Source organism: Equus asinus, chromosome 5, assembly GCF_041296235.1.
Source record: "Equus asinus isolate D_3611 breed Donkey chromosome 5, EquAss-T2T_v2, whole genome shotgun sequence".
Lineage (NCBI taxonomy): Eukaryota > Metazoa > Chordata > Mammalia > Perissodactyla > Equidae > Equus > Equus asinus.
Window position 1 is genome coordinate 61275009 of NC_091794.1, and position 21659 is coordinate 61296667.

Genomic DNA, 21659 nt, shown 5'->3' on the forward strand with positions numbered 1-21659 from the left:
AAAAAACACACAATAATTTCAATTGAATCCAGTGGGTAATAAATAACTATTTGGAGTCCGCAGAAATAGTAGAGCTTTAAAATGATCAAAACTACACGAAAGTTTTGGCAATAAGTATGGAGAAGAAAAGATGGCCACAAAGAAAACTACAAATCTTATCTGAAATATCCAAGTAAGGAAAGCGTGGTAGCCAGTGTGAAAAATAGAATTCTCCAACGAGGTCTGATTCAGTCCAGGGCGTCTCTTCCCTGGGTGCTCGGTCTTGGCTGTAGGTGTAGTGATTGCTTCTTATACCTGCTCTTTCTGTAACTTTACAGTTCTCTTTACATCTTACCAGCCAATTCCCTACCACTTTAATCTGTTCTTGTGGAGAATCATTCTTTGTATTAAACTTTCCCTTCTCAAATTTTGTGTGACTCTCTGTCATGATTAGACTCTGACTAATACACAGCAAAACCTAAATCAAATATATAGCTCTGCTTAGGCCAAATGCTTTCAAATGTCTGAAGATACTCTCCTGTTTAATAGGTACATGAATAATAAACCCTCATATAAGAATTAAAGATAATATTATATACTTTAAAGCTTAATGTAAGTGCTTAATAAATGTTTCTTGAAGCTGAATCAGGAATTAAACCTGAATCTGAATGAGGTAATATGTATCTAGAAGGGTACTGAACCCAGATTATCAGAAGTTAAGGAAGCCAGATTCAAGAGATTTGTTAACTAAAGAATAGGAATGTTTGAGATATAGAATTGTCAGCTAGATTAAATAATTTTACATTTTTACTTGGTTGTATTATAGTTGAGAACAGCAAACAATGGAATGCAGAAAGATCCAATAACAAAAGAGACTCTGAAGATGCCAGAAGAGTGTAAGTGTGAGAAGGAATGTTCTCTGGGTAATATCTATGATTATAAAGGTCACATTAATTAATGTGATATATTTTATGCAAATACAATTTAAATAAATGGAAAATTGTGATAAGAAAGATATTAACGTAAATACTAAGCTATATATCAACATTGTGCCTTTTCAAAGCAAAATTCAGTTTATGATTCTGGGAAAATTAGAGGCATAATATATTAACAATTTGCTATTAATTGCCTAATGGAATTCCAAGAAATAGTAATGAAAGCTAATATTGTTATATATTCAAATTTTATCATAATTTTTGTAGTATTAATATTTAAAGAACAATAACTTTAATTGAATATTTGTTACACTAAGGAAGGAGATTGTTAGCCATTCTCATAAATTTTCGGGTTAGCATTTTGTGAGTACTCATGTACTTCTTATAGACTGGATTTGGTTATGAATATATGTGTGAAAATCAGTGTTTGAAAACATCACTATAGCTTTTTGCTCTAAATTTGCACAGCAGCTTAGAGAGGAATAAGTGCATGAGATATCTGCAATTTTAGACCTTCTGCACTTCAAATTATTGCACAGCAAAAACTCCTATAGGAGCTGGAGAAACATAATTATTTCACAGTTGATGTAACTTAAAAACAGTTGAAGAAATTCAGCTCCCATTTCTCAGCAAACTGAAAAATGAACCTTCTTGTGGCACCAATTCTAATATTCATGTCTCCAGAACGGTATTTTTTACGTCATTGTTAAGAACTAACCTGAGTTACGTCTCTGGGAATTTATTAAGAAATAAAGCAAAAGGGTAAACAATGACAATTAATAACCAATACTACCTCTGAAAGTTGCATTAAAAACAGGATATTTTTATGATAATCAATACATTATTTTTCTGCTTATTTTTATGGTAAAGTTATTTTGCTTATATTTTACACTAGAGATAGCAATAACTTGCTCCTCACTTACAGTTCCTTCTTAGCAGAAACACTGCCTTCCTGAAGTACTCCATCACACTATCGCCTTCACCACTGTAGAGTGCTAACTCGGCCACTCTGAACTAATTAGCTTTCACTTCCCAAATGTGAATTTTGTCTGCAAAGATCCAAGCTCAAAAGTTGATGCACACTCACAGCCTAACATCCTATATTGGGCTGTCATAACAGGTATTCCCACATAGGGGAAGATGCCTGGAATTCAGTTGTTTGGGGTGGTAAGTAAAACAGTGTGTAGGAAGACCCAGAGGAGAGAAATGGAGGAAACATCAGCTGTACTCATCTAGCGGTAAAGTTTTCTGCAGACACATTTTTGGAATAGCACTTATAATTTCCTTCTTGAGGCATTATTTCTGAATGAGTTTTAGTTCTTCGGAACCAAATAATCACAAAATAATCTGAATATAAGACATGTTTTAAAAATGCTTTAGGGACCTCAGCAATTTGATATTCTTTCTTAAAGAAATCTATTAGGAAAAATAGAAAGAGTTTAATACATATACGATTTGCATATTTGTAACATATGCATTCTAACAATGAATGCTACAGGGTTCAATACCCTTCATTTTCATTCACATCTGTGATGCATTTTCACATTTGCCCTCCCCTACAGATTTCGCTTAACACATAGACTAGGACAGGAAATAAGAACAAATCCTTACGTAGAAATGTTTTATGTAAATTGAAGACCCCAAAAGACAAAGAAAAATATCCTAAAACACCTTAATGCTTCCTTAAGCCTTTCTTCATAAGCTGATCTAATCATAATTTTCCCTGTCACAGTTCATGGTAACACCTAACACCACCCTTCCAGATTCAGAGGACCAAAGTAGACAAAACAAAACAAAACAGGAAAGCAGAACTATGCCTGCCTTGTCTCCTTACCCTCTTACTGCAACATCACAGAATCCATCAATCAGATAAATCAATAAGACAATTTCCATATTCAGTTTGATTACTCCTCAATTACTTTGATTACTCACTTCCACAATTACCATTCTGTTTCAATCCTATTATTTCTCCCTAAAATACTTACAATAGCCCCCTATTTGGTCAATCTTCTTCCTCACCTTTATCTTTTCTAAATATAATAGTAGATTGGTTCCACTGAAATGTGTCAGGTCATACTACTGCTCTGCACAAAACTGTCTAATGATTTATCATCAAATTTTCATTTAAAACTAAGTATTTTTTAAACTGTTTGCAAGGTCTGACATGATCTAGCCTTGTCATTTATCATCTTGGATCTGGGACTTGAAAAATAATAAATTTCATGTGGCTTTAGATATAACTGTAAATTTCCTCATATCTAAAATATATATAATATTTCAATATTTTTAATTTAACTTAGGGTTCATTGGGTCATGTTATATTAATTTCTATCAAATTCCGTACTGTACTATATATTTAAAAGAATTCAAAATTAAAATAAATTTTAAATGCAAAATGCTACCTTTAACTTTGGTTGATGGAAAAATAAATCAACAATGTTGTTTTAAAACCAAGTATATATTTTATTAAAAGAAAATTGAGGGCTCAGCCCACTGGCGTAGTGGTTAAGTTCCTGTGCGTTGCTTTGGCGGCCCCAGGTTCACTGGTTCAGATCCCTGGTGTGGACCTACACCCTGCTTATCAAGCCATGCTGTAGCAGGCATCCCACTTATAAAGTAGAGGAAGATGGACACAGAGGTTAGCTCAGGGCCAGTCTTCCTCAAAAAAAAAAAAAGGAGGGGGGAGGAAATTGAAGTATTCATACAAATAGGGAAATTAAATTTAAGTACAATGAAAAGCGCAAAACCAAGAGGGTAAAACCTGAAGAGGATCTTATAGGAAAGCGCTAAAACTTATGAGTGTTATAATAAAATTAATTGGCAACCACTGTGGGCAATAAAGCAAAGTAAAGGACCATTCCTTCACTTTGATGGTTCCCGTAAAGGGAAACATTTCTTTACACGGCACTTAACCAACGTTGTGGGTTATTGAGTTAAATGTTTTGGCTGAAATTCAGGGAAAGATAATTTCCTAATCGTTAATAACTCTGGATTTCTAGGAGCTAAGATGAGGGTGATGAAGTTTCATGCTTCAGGTAAGTAGCAATTTTACATTGACTACAAATTCATATTCGACTTCTCCTATGTCCCAGATTCTCTAATTCAAATGCAGTGAATATATGAAGTTTGTTTTCATTACCCTCATAGTCATTCTTCTTTCCTTACCTCCTCTCTCACTCACACAATCATTTTTGTTGGGTTATTCATGCTAAACTAATCCTATGGAACTATTTCCACTTTTGATACAGTGACGTGTACTATGGTAATTTCTTCTTCTAACCACATTAACCACTACTTGAGATTGAAAGTACAGGGATTGTACTGGTATGATTCTTCTTCAGAGAGAAATACTTTATTATAATGTGCTACTTTGGAGAAACTAAATTTATCATGGGTAAGATTCATTGAAAAGTTCACAGACTATAAAATCAAACATCTGTGTTTGACACTTAAATCTGCCTCCTTCATTTTGCATGTTTTCAGGGAATATCTAGATTTACTAAACTTCCATTTACTAGTCTATAAAATAGACACTGGTCTGATCAGGGGGTTGTAGCTTCTGGTTCACGTATCTAAGTTGCTAGACACATGCTAGGAATTCAATAAGTGGTGTAAATCATTGGATATGTATCTTTTATTTTCTTTCTCCAATAATACTTTTACTTAAACATCAAAAGCTCTTTTCTGTTATGTTCCAAATAATAAGGAAATATGTTCTTTTAGTAGTGAGGAAGAAAATAATTGATGTAAAATAGGAATAAATATGCTGTTGGCTTTTAAGATGTACTATTTCAGTGACTAGTGGAGGATTACTGACAGATACTAAGGGAACTCATCGGGTCTTTCCTTGGGCTGTGCCATCATATCCAAATATTTCCACTAGTAGTAGCAGTTTCTGCTTATGTGGGTAACAGCAAACACACAGAGTTTGGTAGCAATTGTGTCTTGACAGTGATTTTTTGTGTGACCTTTGATGAATTATTTGAACTTTTTATATGTCAAGTCTTATCACACATGAATGAGAATTGTACTACCTATCTTAAGAATTGCTGTAAGAATTTAAAGAGGCAATGCATTGGGCCCATTTCCCAAAAATAAAGTAGTTTAATTTTGTTTGTTTACTTCTTTTTCATTTTGAAGCAATCATCTTCAATTAGCTACATCCCTCCCTCAGTAATTCTATTCTTTGTGATTTATTTTTCTCATTTGAAGTCTTGATATATGATGCCACTTGCTCTATCTTACTTTTAAAAACCACAACTGAGATTATGTCTACATTATCAGGATACAGAAATTGGACATAACTAATAGATATTCAACAGGTTACTACACATGGTTGTTTTATTGTCTTAGAATTACTGGCTTCCTTGCATTCTCTTGGAGAAATATTAAACACTTTTCGATAAATGCATCTCTTCTGGTATTTCCAGGAATGCGGTCTCTTGTGTTCCTATATTAGAAGCACTTAGATCATACTCTCAATGAATATCTTTACACTTTATGGCATTTGCTTTATAGCTCATATTTGGAATCATTGTTTTCTTTATTCTTTTCTTTTTACAAAATGACTTAGCAACTATGGACTTCTTCTACTCAAACACTCTTATAAAAGAACTTTTGGTGAATTTCAGTTTTTTATTTCTGTTGGTGTTATTTTGGTTTTCTTTTTTTAGTGAGAAAGCCTGGTCCTGAGCTAATGTCTATGCCAATCTTCCTCTATTTTGTATGTGGGATGCCATCACAGCATGGCTTGAGGAGCGGTGCGTAGGTTCCCACCCAGGATCCAAACCTGCAAACACCAGGCTGCGGAAGTGGAGCACGTGAACTCAACCAGCACGACACTGCACTGGCCCCTTATTTCTGTTGGTTTTAATTACTCTCGTTAAATTGATGTCCAAAATCTCTCAGGGCAAGTTTTCTAAATGCCAAATAATCAAATTTTCAGTGAATTCATGTGTAAACATGCCCTCCAAATGTTGAATATTCAGATCATCTTATATAATACGGAAAATGACTCAGAAAATTTCATTTATCTCTTAGTAAAGTGTTAAAACATAACATTAATTAAAATTGTAACTAACATTTATTGCATGATGAATCTTTTTCAGACTATGGTTTATGTATATTTATACGTATAATCCTCATAACAACTCTATAATGTAGTCACTGGTGTCATCTTAATTTTACAGATGAAGAATCTGAGACCTGAAAAGATTAAATAATATGTTCAATATGATGAGTTTCTTAGGTGACAAATCAGGAATCTGATCCAAGATCATGTTTCCAGAGCCAATAGTCTAAATCATCAGACATTTTTGTTCCTAGTAAGGGTGAAGAAGTTTTAATATTTTAAAATTTGCTGAGTTATTTTGTGTTATGGTAACACAATATAAATATAAATGTTCAGAGTGAACATTAAAATATTTTAAATTCATATTCAGCTGTGTAGCCAGATAAAACTAATTAAAACATTTATTTTAGCCTTTCAGCCTTCTTATTAATAATGATGAGCACCACTTGCTGAGTATGTATAATATGAAAGCCACTGACTGAAGACCTTTACATATATTGTCTCATTTAATATACATACATGCCATATATGATATAGGTAACACTGTTTCTTCCTATATTGTAAAATACTGAAAAAGTATCAAGATTAAAAATATGACACCTGATGAATCTTATTAAGACCAAAATTTTACTGTCATATCTGGATTATTTTACCTTAAACTTTTGCATATAGATATATATGTATGTGTCTATGTGTTCATATTTCTTCTGTTTGTATGTACTTTAGCAACTCTCCATTTGCCTAACACATTTAAACATATAAAACACTGAAAACACTTCTTTATACCAAATGAATATATTTACAAGCACTGTCTTTTGCAAAGCTTCTCTCATTAACAAGTGAATGCAAGAAGTATGGATGATGGATAACTATCTCAAAAGCTATTAATCATGAAAACACAGCATATAACAAAGTAAGTGTTCAATCATCATGCTTAAAACAGTAACCCAATTCTAAGAAACAGTATTTGAGTTCCATCAAGATTGGATTCAAATTCCTGATTTCACACCAACCTCTTTGTCGACAGATCATCCTCTCAATTGCCAATTTATCCAGAATCCTTCTCCACGGCTTCTAGTTTTCCAAGATAGTTTGTGCCTACAGGGGGTCCACCCACCCACCATCTGCCATGTCAAATTTTCTCTATTCATTACTTAAGAAAAACAACTTGTACAATTAAAAACAAAGTGTTCTGTTCAAATTAGGATATCTTGACACATGGTGTTTGCTTGGATTTACAAATATGAGATCCTATGGTACCCATATTCTAGAATTTGAATAAAAATTAAAATTCAAAGTAAATTATCTTAAAACCACATAAATCAAATGTACAAAAATTTAAGAAAAATAGTGAGGAGAAAACATAAGTCCATATAAGGCATGATCAAGTGGAGATTTGAAATGTTCTTGAAAAATAAATATAATGTATAAGCTTTTTTTAAATCGAGGAACACACTTCTTGACCATTTTTACAAGTGCGATCTAGATTTTTACACAGCAATTCAAGTAAAGTTTTATTTTAGACACCACACATAGAGACATTTAAAAAATTCAAAACATTAAGGTATTTGACCCAGCAAAACACTTTGACATTGGAAGGCCACAGTTTCTTGGTTTCTCAGATTGAGAAGAAAACTCTTGGTATCATTTAAACATTAGAATCTAAGAATATTTGACTCCAGACCAGAACCCAAGAACAGTTGGCTACCGAATACAAAGGCATATAAGAACCCTCCTTGAATGTTCACTCTCAAAGCTGGAATGAGACTGATATTCCACATGTCAGATTCTTGCTTGGTAGCAATTTTGAGCAAGACTCCTGCTGGAGTGACGCCCAAGGAAATAAACAAAACAGAATCCCCGCCCTCTAGTGTATCAAACGTAAATGACTGCAACCCTAATCAGGCCATGAGGGTCATGCTGCTCAGTGGAGAAACAAAATATGATGAGGTTAGGGAGTTCAAGATACTGATTCTAGTGGAGAATATGGGGTTATCTTTAATTGATGATGTCTTATTTTAATTGGGATTTTACGAATAAATGAATTTATAATGGACCAAGGGAGGCAGAAAGGGAAAGGAAGCATGTGCCCCAAGGAAAGAACAACAGGATTGTAGGGACAGAGTAAGATTTCAGAATCCATTGAAAGACTAGCCAGTTGACCAATGTGGCACATATGAGGGAAGTTGGAAGAAACATAACTTGAAAAGGATTTTAAAGGATATAATATTAAATGAGAAAATGAGGAAGCTATTTTAGCATAAGTTGATGTTGACTTTGCTCATCTGCTGAGGGGAAGAAGCCATGGAAAGGAAAACATTGACATCGATAGGAAGAGGAGAGATGATTGATGGTACAACATCACTGAAAAAGAAGTAATAGTGTTGAAAAGAAATCACTCCGGCTGCTGGTGAAAACCACAGATAAAGAATCTGGATTTTATAACACCTCCAAAATTTGAAAATGAGATGCATTTATTGACCTAAATTAATTAATTATATCTACAATATAATTATTAAATGGTTCCCAGTGGAGAAACATTTGAGAACTTTTAAAACATTTGTTTGATAAATTATAATTAGAACAGGTTTTAAAACCTAGCTTTATGCTTAATTAAGAAACAAATTTCCAGACATCAAGGAGATTCTTATATTTAACAACTTATCTAGGGAAAATGTGCTTTCCCCCCAAAAGAGCAGTCCAGTATTCTTTCTTGGTGATCTCTTCTTATACAGCACAACACTCTTATTTTAGGGAGCTATCTTGATAAAGACATGCATTTATTATCAGAATGCACGTTATAAAAGTAAGAACTGGCAATGAGTTAATTGATAGAGGCAGGACAAGTCATTCTCTACATGCTTGTTTTGAGAGTCAACTAAAATAATGTATAAGCAAATGATCTGTAATATGCAACAGAAAATTATTAGGTATATCACTGCTTTTTTTCCACCATACCGTTGCCTGTTTGCCACAGGAGTACTTCCTCCTTTTTAGACCAGTTAGATAAATTTACCCTCTACAAAGACCACTCTTATAAACAAAAGAGTATTTATGTTTATATAATACATCAGAGATAGACACCAGATAGTTTCTATCTTCGTGGTCTGGGAGGAGTCTCTCCCTCTCCCCAGTGAGTGTTGCCATCCTGACTAGGGGAATCTGTACACAAAGAATGCAATCTTCCTCTTCTGTTCGGGCATGGTTGCCAGGGACACATCACTGTAGAAATCACATCTTTCTTCACCCTGTCCCCACACACTCCAGTTTGCTTGAAAAATGGTTTATTCATTGGACATTGTCACATCTATAACGATGCTATAATTTTTGTTTGAAAATTTAGGTATTCCAATCTCTCAAAGCCAACCTCTATTTTATTGAAACAGAAACACATCTCTCATTTGACTTTCTGTGAAATAATAAGGCATATAATTTTAGCTCTTGACTAATTTCCTAGACTAGAAGCATAATCTGTTTGGTTTATCTTGCTTCAATGCAAAAATAGTGTTAAAATAATTATTCTGACATTTTAATGTCTCCTAAAGATGTTAGGGATGGTAAAATTAGTAAGAAAACTGCTGTTCAGTAATAGCTGAGATTGATGAAATAGGAAGCATTTTTAAATTTGTTTTTCTTACATATATTTCAGAACTTGTAAATTCCTATGCCATAGTTTTTCTGGAGTAATAAGGCAAGAATTATCTTCTCCCAGCTTTAAAAAAGAATTCTGTGTTTTAGATACTTGTTCACACAATTTTAAAAAATTAATCATGGCCTTCAAAATGTTGCTGTTCTGACTGCTCCCTGGCCCTCCTGCCTCGTCTTGTACCATCTCCCCCCTCGCTCTATGAACTCAAGACACGCTGACCTCCTTTCAGCGCTGCATACGCTCGTGCTGCCAGAGAGCTTTGCAACCCTGTATCCTCTGTTTGGAGATCTTTTTAATCCCGGCTTTATTCATTTTACTTTTCTATGACCAATTTCTATTTCTTTAGGGAGTCCTTTCAGAAATTCCCTAAGTCCTATCTCCTAAAACATGGTTTCATGATATTGTGTGCTTATATTTCAGGGTGTTTGTTCCAGTGAAGATTTTGCATTTACTTGTGAGGTTTTTTAATTAATGTCTGTGTCCTCACATGTTACTCACCCCTACAACTACCTGAATCCAAACAGTTGTGTTAATGAATGGGGAGCACCATGTTTTTGTTCCTATCAGTTTCGGGACGTATCAGGTACTGTGTAATTACAAATGTATATCGAAATTGGGAAACAAAAATTTTCAGTTATAAGCTTTGGTAAAGCACAGCTGTTTTAATTTGAAAATAAAAATCACGATTAAATTAATTAGTAGGTCTCCTTTAAGATATTCAGGACAAGTCCTCTAATATTTCAACAGAATGCTTGCAGCTGGCCAATAGTTCTGAGCACTCGTAACGTGCAGAACATTGAGGCATTTTCAAAAAGGCAAGGCAAGTTAATAAACAATTTTTTAATGATTTTTCTAAGTACCTCTCATTACAACATAGATGCTGTTTACAAAATTAAAAACACAAATTATACAAAGCTTTTTAAACAAAACGATTGAATGCTACAAAGAAAATACCAACGACTAAATTCCTGTGATGAAAATCAGGGATTACACCACAGTACATAGCTATACTTACCAGTTTTCATTTATTTCCATGCAGTGATTCTCAGCCAAGTTTTAAAAGCCATCATGAAATTATGTAATCTGAAATAAAATTCTAAATATATTTGATTAGTGTTGTATCATTAAAATGTCAACCATTTTAAGATCAATTTTTCATCCTGATTTGAAGAGTGGTTTAAAAATATTTGTTGAAACCATTATGCATGCTGCATCTACATATGCAAATATAGTCTAAAGATTCTGTTCATTTTCCTAAACACACTGTAGCTATAATCTGAGTGGTCACTGGAGTAAACACAGGCTTTGACATTACATAAAACCTACCATTTTCAAGCCTTCTAGAATCAACGAATACTTGACACTCTAGAAATATCTCTTTCATCAGCTGCATGCTGGAAGGGACAGCGTTACAATCTAGAGTGTGGATTCCTTTATGTGAAGACACGATTAGAACCTGTTAATAAAGGGCTGCTAGGGTCTTTTAATATGAAGGAGTCAACATTTAAATTCAAGGTTATACTCTGGTTTTATTGTTCCTCCCAGACAAGCAGGTTCTGGAGCCTCTACTTCAGGTTAATTACAGAAATATTTGTCCTGCCCCATTGTAAGTAGGAGAGAAACAGCCAAGGACAGGACCACGGGGCTCAGGGAGTTGAGAAAATGAGGTGAGCCGCCGATAGCAAGGTAGACATACTCTTTACTTACCTTGGCCTACATACGGTGGGAGTGCAGCTGTTTTCCTTGTGGCCGTTTTTATATGACCCTAGACAAAAGTGGCATACAGCCAGCAGATGTTGACATTATGAAGGTTACATAAGGTGTTCATATACATGGTGGCGCATACGCTGCCTGCAGTAACATGCTGAGTCACATCTGCCCGGAAGCTGCTCCCATCTAATTGTCCACAGCGCCTCCATATTTTTCTTTCACTCTACACCCATTAGAGTGCAGCAGTCACGGGCTTGTAGGCGGTGTGTGCACGTGCACACAGCACGACGTCTTAAAGCTACATTTTACAACAACAATACAATGATCAGTAAGTAGCCACCAAGAGACAAGCTACACCCACCAGCGTGGCGAGAACCCACTGCCGCAGGGAGGACAGCTTAGGGCCACCCTCAAGTATATTGTCCTATCAAGTTAGTCAGGAGATAAGGCCATTCATGACTACCATAGACCCAGAAGCTGCCCAAGGGTACTATATCTGTGGGGGCCACCCCCACACAGGGAGGGACGTTTCACCAATATTTGGGCCAGGTCATTCGTGTAACCTTTTGACACAGCCCCTGGGGTATCCACCTTGTTGTCGTATTCTCCCTCTTGTTGTTCTATGTACAAGGGCACAGGTGTGTGGAGCACAACAGCCTCCCCGGATAACGGCCCACGGCCGTCTCAGAGGCTTGGGGTTGGCCAGGGCTGCTTATGTCCACATTGTCAGCGTATCTGTTGAGGCACCTGGCACCTCTGAGCATGAGATGGTCTCTAGGAATACAGCCAGGTCTCGTTTCTTTCCGAAGCGGGGTGGATGCGCCATGGCAAGCCTTCTACTGCTCCGGTGGGCAGTTCCGTGTACACCCAACAGTTAGATACATTGGCAAGCTTCGTACAGGTGTATGCCCCTTCTACAATACTGTTCGCTGTACTTTATCTATGGGCAAAAGGACAAGGCAGTGATAGGAGCCAACAAAGATAAATCACGTTCTTTAAGCGAAATGCATGCTAGTCCCTTTTCTTGGGGCAAGAGGGTGGCTACCAACAGGGGCCTTCCCGGCCATTGATATTACACTTTTCGTGTCCGTAGAGATGCCGCAAGCGTGGGCTCCACATGGAGGAGTAGAGGGGAACTCATTATCGGCCGCAAAGAAATCACATGCATTTCCTTTAGGATAGAACCAGCACTGGTCTGTGGCAGCCTGACAGTTACCCAAGGGGGCCAACTGCTAGTCACCCACGGGGTGATATGTAAGTCTCGCTGCTTTTCAAGTCCCCATGGAGCTAAAAGCACCAACCATCTACAGTGGGGGCTTTCATATTTTATGACCATTTTTATTCTTGTACTTGTCTCATGTTGAGGCACATTGGGGCCGGCCCACTGTTGGACTTCTTGTCCTGTAAAATGTGTCCCCTTGTCGTTTTTTACAACCAAGGGTCAACCAAAAAGACCATAAAGAGTACCTGTAGGGCCTGAATTGTCTGTCTCTGATCTGTGGCCATACAGGGCCTTGTAAAGAGTTAACCAGTGGCCGTATCAACAGCCATAAAGGCGTACACAGTGCCTTTGGTCTTTGGTAATGGTCCGATGTAGTCCACTTGCCATTGGACCAAGGGCGCATGCCCTCTACTAGTACCTTCAGTATACCAAGCATTCTCTAGGACAGGGACTTTTCTTTAGCATAGGGTGTGGGCTCTATTTCTAGAGGAGACTTTGGGGCCTTTTCTTCCACAGCGAGGAACTCAGCTGGCCCCAACACTTGTTATAACTCTATATTCAGGGGGCTGGAGCTCACTGAACTCTTTTGTTTGAGCCATCCCTGTACAGGGTATGTAGTTCTGAGCTTTACAGGGGCCATCCGTGTGATGGCCTCACATGCTACCAGGGCAGCATAGGCAGCTGTCAACTGTTTCTTTAGTAGAGAATATCATATTTTTGCCCTTTTCTAAAGTTGGGACCAAAACCCAGCAGGGACTCATATCCTGTCCTGTCACTACAACAAGCCTCAGCCAAAACCCTCTTGGGTAACACAGACACTCAATTTATATGGCCGTCCTGGATCAGCCACTTGCAGAGCCTGTACCTGCTGCACCGCATGCTTGGTGACCTTAAATGCTTGGTTTGCAGTGCGTGTCCAGTCTCAAGGGGCCCGCTCTTTCTCCATAGCATACCGGGGTCTCACCACCTGGACTAAAAGAGAGATAAACACTTGCTAATATCCCAACAAGTCCTGGTCTCTGGACTTTGGTGTCATTCACAGCCCAACCACATGTTGCCAGATGTCTCTGCAGGGAGTTGGTAGCCTGTTTGAGATCTGTAAGAGAGTCAGAGTTTAACACAACATCAATGTAGTGAAATACAAGCACTGTATCACTATGAACTCAGGCAGCCAAGTCCTGGGTGATAAATCTATGACAAATAGTGGGGCTGTGCAAGTATCCTTGTGGAAAAACATGAAAAGTCCACTGCCTGCCATCCCAGGTGAAGGCAAACTGATCTTGACTCTCAGTGGCAACATCAATGGAAAAGAAGGCATTAGTAAGGTCTACAGCATAGTGGTACTGTCCCAATCGGACTGTCAGCTGATCCATGAGGTCATGCATTGAGGGCACAGCAGCATGTAATGGAGGAGTCACTTTATTTAATTCCCAGTAGTCCACAGTGATACTCCATGTGCCATCAGGCTTCTTCATGGGCCGAACCAGGGCATTATAAGGACCGTGGGTGGATTGTACCATCCCAACCTCTTTTAACTTTGCAGTAGTCTGTGTGATCTCCTCATGTCCACCAGGACAACAGTCTCAACCACACGCACCTGTAGGTGGAATTCACCCATGGTCATCTGTAGGCACAGTCTTTTCAAGACGTCCACCCCCAGAACATACTCAAGCATGGGAGACATACACTGTGTACACTCGGGGTGGTAAACGGCCAATGCCAAAGGACAGAGACACTGGCTTTACTTTCACCTACCGTCTCTATTGCCATCAACATATGCCAGCTTCTCTGGAAACTTAACCGGGTTGCCGTAAATCAGACTGTAATCAGCTCCAGTATCTACCAATACCAGCACAGACTGTACATTGCTGGGGGACCAGTAAATCCCAAGTTCCACGGGAGTCCTATGGTCCTTTGGGAATCCCCTAAGCTGAGCACCTCAGCCATCCCCCTAGTCAAAGAGGTATATGAGTTCCTCACCTGAGGGCTTCAGAAATCCTGAAGGCTTGCCTGGTGACTCTTGCCAGGATTTTTCCCCACTCCTGCTGTCTTCTAGAACTGTTTCTCAGGGTTTAACCAGTGCCTCAGTGCCATCAGGACGGTGTTTGGTTGCCTGTCTATTTTCGTCTGATCAATGCCTGCAGCTAACAGGTCAATCTACATCTGCATGCAGTCTCTTGCTTGGGCCTGTTCTCTGCCGAGCCTGCTCTAGGCTTGGGGGCCTCCCCCGCAGTGAGACATGCACGGTTTTCTCCTTCCTTGGGCATTCTACGTTCCCCAAAGTGGCCATTGTAGTGGCTACTTCATGTATCTGGCCCAAAAGAATCAGACGGGATCTCGTTCCCAACACGCGGATAACTTGGACCAGTTCCACATAGGTCTGCCATGGGCTTACAGTCTCCGGGAGCTCCCCGGCATTCTTTCACACTGTCCCAGGCGGCAGCCGTCACCCACTCCGTCATGGAGTAATTTCCCTGCCCTTGGGTTAGCCAGCGGCTGTAGCAGCTGCCGAAGGGATCTGCCCCCTCATCCCATAGCGGCAGGAGCCAGGCTGGTATGGGCTCCCCCAGCCGCTGCCTGTGCAAGTTCCGCAGTTCCTTTGGCGTATAGGTGGTATACGCCATGAACTCTGTCACCATCAGGGCTCCTTGGGCAACATCGCCTGGACCCAAGGGCTGCTCATGCTTTACCTTTGGCTGGATTACTGGCGAAGCGTGGAGAGGGCGTGCTTCCTCTACGTCCCAGTCCTCAGCGTCCTCTGCCGATTGCTGCGAGGTGGCATTTCTAGCTCCTCTTCCAACTGCCGCACCCGTGCCTCCAGGGTGTCCTCCTCGGCTAGGAGTTCCCTGATGCCGGCTGCATCCCACAAGGCAGAATCCATGTTCCGGCTTAAGGCTGTCAAAAACAGCCGGCCCGCCAGCCCCATGGCAGGTCAGGCGTTCTCTGGCACCTGCTCCCATGGGCATGCAGAGCCATCTCAGTGCTGACCAGGGTGCCCTCCACGGACTCCCATCCTTCCACAGGGGTGGCCACATGTCTGTCCCGGCAGCCTCAGGAGCCATAGGTCCATACACCTCAGAATCCTTTTGACTATGCCAAGTGTATGCAGGAGAGAAACAGCAGATGAAGGGACCATGTGGCTCGGTGCTCGAGGAGTTGAAAAAAAGGTCTGAGCACCCGAGGGCAAGGTAGACATACATTTTATTCACTTTGGCCAAGAGAGAGTGGGAGCGCAGCAGTTCCCCTTGTGGCTGCTTTTATATGACCACTAGACAAAAGTGGCCTACAGCCAGCAGATGTTTACATTATGTAGGTTACATAAGGTGTTCATATACATGGTGGCGCATACGCTGCCTGCAGCAACATGCTGAGTCACATCTGCCCGGAGCCTGCTCCGGTCTAATTGTCCACAGTGCCTCCATATTTTTTCTTCACCCATAGAATTTGCCACTATGAGATGGATTTCAGTTCACGGACAGAAGGATACGAGGTGAGAAAAAGATTGTCTCTATTCTCCACTCTCTCCAAAAATGTGTGCCTCTTCCTTTGAACCTTATCTAGAGACTGTCAGTTATGCCAAAATGTAGGAATTTTTCACAATGCCTCACGCCCAATGTTTTGCTAAAGAAAATGCCTTTTTTAATTGTACAGGTACGTTGGCTCTCCATTTGGTTTTGGTGTTCTCTTCTCCAGGCTACTCAATCACTGAGGGACAGTATAGACCTCCAAAATATATTGTCTGTTCTACTGCAACAATCTTCTTCTTTTTCTTTTCTTTTCTTTTTTTTTTTTTGAGGAAGATTAGCCCTGAGCTAACTACTGCCAGTCCTCCTCTTTTTGCTGAGGAAGACTGACTCTGAGCTAACATCCGTGCCCATTTTCCTCTACTTTATATGTGGGATGCCTACCACAGCATAGCATGCCAAGTGGTGCCATGTCTGCACCTGAGATCTGAACCATGAACCCCGGGCCGTGGAGAAGCAGAACATGCGAACTTCACCGCTGCACCACCAGGCTGGTCCCTGCAACAATCTTTTAGGCAGAAGCCCTCTTTTATGTTTTGCTACAATCACTACCACCTCATTTTCACACTATTAAGTAAAATGATTTCTAAACGTAATTTTACTCATTTCTGCTTCCTATTTCCACCTCTTCAGTTCTTCCCCCTCTGCTTTCTTTATAAAAGCAACTTCTGGAACATGATATTCCTCCGGATACACAGGGTCTATCATAATTATTTTCCTTTCTCTCTTGTTTTATCCTAAATACCCAATTAATACTAAAGTTCAATTAATAATCAATATCAAAAATATCTCCTTGCCATATTTGCATGCACATTATATTTAAAATAATTAAAGATAGCACTCCAAGAATTAATGTAAGTATCAAAAATCACTGTATAAATGTCTCCTTAAAACTATCTACTTGGGGGCCTGCCCCGTGGCCGAGTGGTGAAGTCTGTGCGCTCCACTTCCACAGCACAGGGTTTCCCAGTTCGGATCCTGAACGCAGACCTACACACCACTCACCACGCCATGCAGTGGTGGAATCCCACATAGAAGAACTAGAATGACCTACAACTAGCACATACAGCTAGGTACTGGGGCTCCGGGGGAACCAAACAAAGAAGACTGGCAACGGATGTTAGCTCAGGGCCAATCTTCCTCACCAAAAAAAAATTAAAAAGCCTACTTAAAAACAAAAAGGAAGGCTCAACCTCCTGTTCTCTTAAAAAAAAGAAATTATCTACTTAACATCTTATCCTCATTAGAATTTAGGTACACATTTTTTACTACTTGATCACAGAATAGTAGCCTATGGTAGGTGCTCATTCATATTGATTAAGTTAATAAATCAGTGCATAGATTAATTAGTTAATTTAACAGTATGGGTAAAATGTCCTCATAGGAACTAGAGATTTATGTATGGGAGAACAGCTTATGCTTTACAAATGAAATTCTTTTATTTTTAAGTTTTTTCTACCTATTCTTTATTATTATACCAAAGTTTGTTAGCTTTCATAAACTCATTTAGCGAAGGAAACTGATGGTCTCTGATATTACTAGGGTAGACACTAATTTCAGTATCGATGAATGTTATATCACCTTATTTCTTGCAGTATGTATGCTTCCTTTTATGACAGCCTCATCCTTCCGATTTTTGAGGACAAACACTTGGCATCCTCTCTGCCTCCTCTTTTTCTCTCATGCCTCTGATATAATCACTCAGTTCTGTTCTCTCTGTTATTAAGTTTCTCAGCACTCAACTGCTGGCCCCCTGGATGAAGACACCGCCTCTCTTGCCTGTGTTATTGCAATAATCTGTAACTCAATCTCTCCTTTCCATGTAGTCTACTCTTGAGATAAGAGCCCGAGTGGTCCTCTTAAAACATAGCTGACATCATGTCATTCTATAGCTCAGTCCTCCTCCCGGGGCTCTCAGTCGCTCTCACAATGCAGGCAGATTCCTGACAGTGGCTGGCAGAGGCCAGCAGAAACTAGCTTTTTGCTCCCTCCTGATCTTATCTCCCAGTACTCTTCATCGTTCCTGATGCTACTCCAATGACACAGGTCCCCTTGCAATGACATAAACATACAAAACATGCTCCACTCAGGCTTTTTGCATTTTTCCATTTTAAATTACTAGATATTCTTTCAATGAGAATTATAAAAAACCCAAATACATTTTTTTGTAAACTGTCTTTTTAAGAAAATTGTTTTCCTTTAATTATATACACTACTGAATAAGATGTCTTCTTTTGAAAAACTAATAAATAAAAGAACAAGTTTTAAACATATATGATTTGTCCAAGATATTTGAAAAAGGAAAAACGAAGCCTGATTTTCTTTGGTAAGTTTTTAAATCAGAATTTATTCTCTCCCTTTTTAAAGAGTAACTCTAACGTTGTGAGTCACATGGGACAAAGAGAGAGAACACCTTGTAGGTGCTGTAATAGCTCTAATAATTCTGGTGTTATCTTTCTTTTCTGGAATTCATATCTACACAAAATAGCTGAATTTATAATATTTCTAATGAATTGATTAATGGGGAAAAGAAAATATTTATTGAACATGTACATAAATAAACTTTACCATAAACAATTATGCCTATCAAAAAGACAGTAACTTTAAAAAGTTACCCCAAAAGTGAGGGAAAACATTAATTACAGAAAATAAAGTGGAATTTAATGAAAAAACAGAATTAATAAAATTTAGTGAATACATGCCCCCCTCTTCAAGTTTTTATTTAAATGTCATCCACTCAGTGAAGACTTTCCTATCTCCTTATTTAAAAGGTGCATCAGGTCCACACCTGGGACTATGTAATTTATTACCCTGCTTTATTTCTCATATTCTTTGTTGTATATATGGCTTTTACTTATTTAGTATGTTTTTTTCTTCATGATGTGTTTTTTCTCTCTAATTCAGTGGTCATGGAATTTGACTCTCCCTCCTGATGGGTGAAGGCCAAGGTCAGGTGCAGAAGAGCATGTCTGGGGAATATCATGGTGGCCACAGCCAGACAGGCATGAGTGTAATTAAGTGAAATGAAATAATTTGAGTTCCAACATGGAAAAATCTACATTTTATGGATAGACATACGCACCCCAGCAGCTGTTGGTCTAGTGCTGGTAGAATAGAGAGAAATTCAAAGTAATGTGGGAGGTATTCCAAGATCTCTAAATCGCTGTAACAATCCTGGTATTGTGGAAAAAGAGTCTGAAAGATGACCTGGCATTACTGGTCATTATAGCTATCAACAGTAGATATAATAAATAACCCTCTGTAAAGTCAGCCAGAAAATAAAAATGAGCTAAAAGGTCAGCATTCTCTCCTGGTAGCATGGGATTTCAGAGGAGAATTTGAAAGCTGTGCAGGTGTTTTAACAAAACAGAAACAGAACCTCCAGACAATGGTATTTCTTCTAGCAAAGAAAACTCAGGGCAGTATTTTTGAAAATGATGTCTGCTAAAGGTACTTTCTATTTCCTCTGCTCCAAGTATCTGACTCATGAGTTTGCAAGAATTTGAAGGTTATATTTAATACAAATTTTTCTATGTAAATGTTTACTGTGTTCTGGAATAAAGTTATAGAATGCAGTGCACGGCTGTGGGGATGCAACAGTGGTAATCAGAAGACGGAATAATTTCCTAAACGGTAGACATCGTCTCTCAGATATGACAAGTAAACAAAGAGATGGCTTCTATGAGTCACTTTGGACTAAAAATAAAAAGGATTCGTACAAAAAAGAAAGGTATAATTGTCAAATTTCATTTAAAGTTGAATGTCAAAAGCATAGAGAATCAAGATGATTCCGTGATTAGGACTTTCAGGAGAATGTATGAGTCATTACCATCACTGTGTAGCTCAGTCATCTGAAAGAGCAGTATTTTTCAAGAAGAAGCAATATGAGAGAGCAGGATCCTAACAAATACACATTTAAATGATAGTCTAGATGGTGATGTATCGTCAAATCAAATCAAGGTGTGTTAAATAGCTACGTGTGGGTTTATTTAGGTTTGTCTTAATATGTAAATAGAAAAAACTTTGCATTGAAGGAATTTAAGCTTTATTAGGCAATAAGCTGTTATGGAGGCTCTTCCAGAGTTGGTTACATATGATGAGATGCACAGTAGTAGAAAATGATCCCGCTTTTTCGAAGAAGGAAAATTGAATTTATTAGGGGACATGGTATCATTTGACCTTGTAGTATAAAATGGGTTTTCATAGGTATAGAAAGTGTGGAAGTACGTATTCCAAGAAACAGCAATTCAAAAAACCACAAAGCTGAGGCCATGAAATAATGCACTTGGTGATCAATGTGCAGTTCAAGTGAACTGACGCTCTTTCTTCTTTTACTCCCCTCCCCCTCCCCTCCCCTCCCCCTCCTCCCCCTCTTCCTCCTCCTCCTCCTCCTTCTTATTATTAGACAGAAGGGGCAGAAAAAGCCAGAATGGACATTTAGGTTGAAAATACGAGAAGATATACAGATGGCCCACAGACACGTGAAACAATGTTCAACATCACTAATTATTAGGGAAATGCAAATCAAAACTATAATGAGACATCACCTTACACCAGTCAGAATGCCTATAGTTACCAAGACAAAAAACAACAAATGTTGAAGAGGTTGTGGAGAAAAGGGACTTCTCCTACACTGCTGGTGGGAATGTAAACTGGTGCAGCCACTATGGAAAACTGTATGGAGATTTCTAAAAAAATTAAAAATAGAAATACAATACCATCCAGCTATCCCACTACTGGGTATTTATCCAAAGAATCTGAAGTCAATGATCCAAAGAGATTTATGAACCCCTATGTTCATTGCAAGTTTGTTAACAGTAGCCAAGATGTGGAAGCAACCCAAGTGCCCTTCTACAGATGAATGGATGAAGAGGATGTGGTATATATATATACACAATAGTATACTATGCAGCCATAAAAAAGGCAAAATTGTCCCATTTCCAACAACAGGGATGGACCTTGAGGGTATGATGTTAAGTGGAATAAGCCAGACAGGGAAAGACAAATACTCATATGTGGAAGATAACAAACACGTGGATAAAGAGAACAGATTAGTGGTTACCAGAGGGGAAGGAGGTTGCTGGGTGGGCGAAAGGGACAGAGGGGTACATATGTATGGCGATGGATAAAAATTAGACCGCTGAGAATGAGCACGATGAAGTGTATTCAGAAATTGATAAATAATATTGTACACCCTAAATTACACAATGTTATAAACCATTGTGATCTCAGTAAGATTACTGGGAAAACAAAACAAAATAAAAAACCAACAAACGCATAGAGACAGAGATTGGATTGGTGGTTAGCAGAGGGCAGGGGGACAGGGAGGAGGTGAAAGTAGTGATTTGCACATGTGTGTGGGGATGGATTGTAATTAGTCTTTGGGTGATGAGCATGATGTGATCTACACAGAAATCAGAAGACAATGATGTACACCTGAAATTTATATAATTTTATAAAACAGTGTTACCACAATAAAAAAAGATACAAGTTGAAATTAAAAGAATGGAAAATGAAAAAAAAGAAGATATTTTCAGCCATAAAAAAAGAACTAATGGAAGGAGCTTCA

The 21659-nt window shown here is 38.6% G+C and overlaps 1 protein-coding gene and 2 long non-coding RNA genes across 5 annotated transcripts in view; 1 reads left to right on the forward strand and 2 right to left on the reverse strand.

The window, feature by feature from the left end:
* Positions 1–21659, reverse strand: part of LOC139045275 (protein phosphatase 1L-like) — a 445752-nt gene that overhangs the window by 296913 nt on the left and 127180 nt on the right. The window lies entirely within an intron of this gene.
* Positions 386–5723, forward strand: LOC139045278 (uncharacterized). Its single transcript, XR_011503323.1, has 3 exons — positions 386–875; positions 3914–3949; positions 5588–5723. It is a non-coding gene; the product is annotated as an uncharacterized lncRNA (long non-coding RNA).
* LOC139045277 (uncharacterized) lies at positions 3309–15843 on the reverse strand. Its single transcript, XR_011503322.1, has 3 exons — positions 14547–15843; positions 11342–13662; positions 3309–10730 (listed from the first exon to the last, which is right to left on the reverse strand). It is a non-coding gene; the product is annotated as an uncharacterized lncRNA (long non-coding RNA).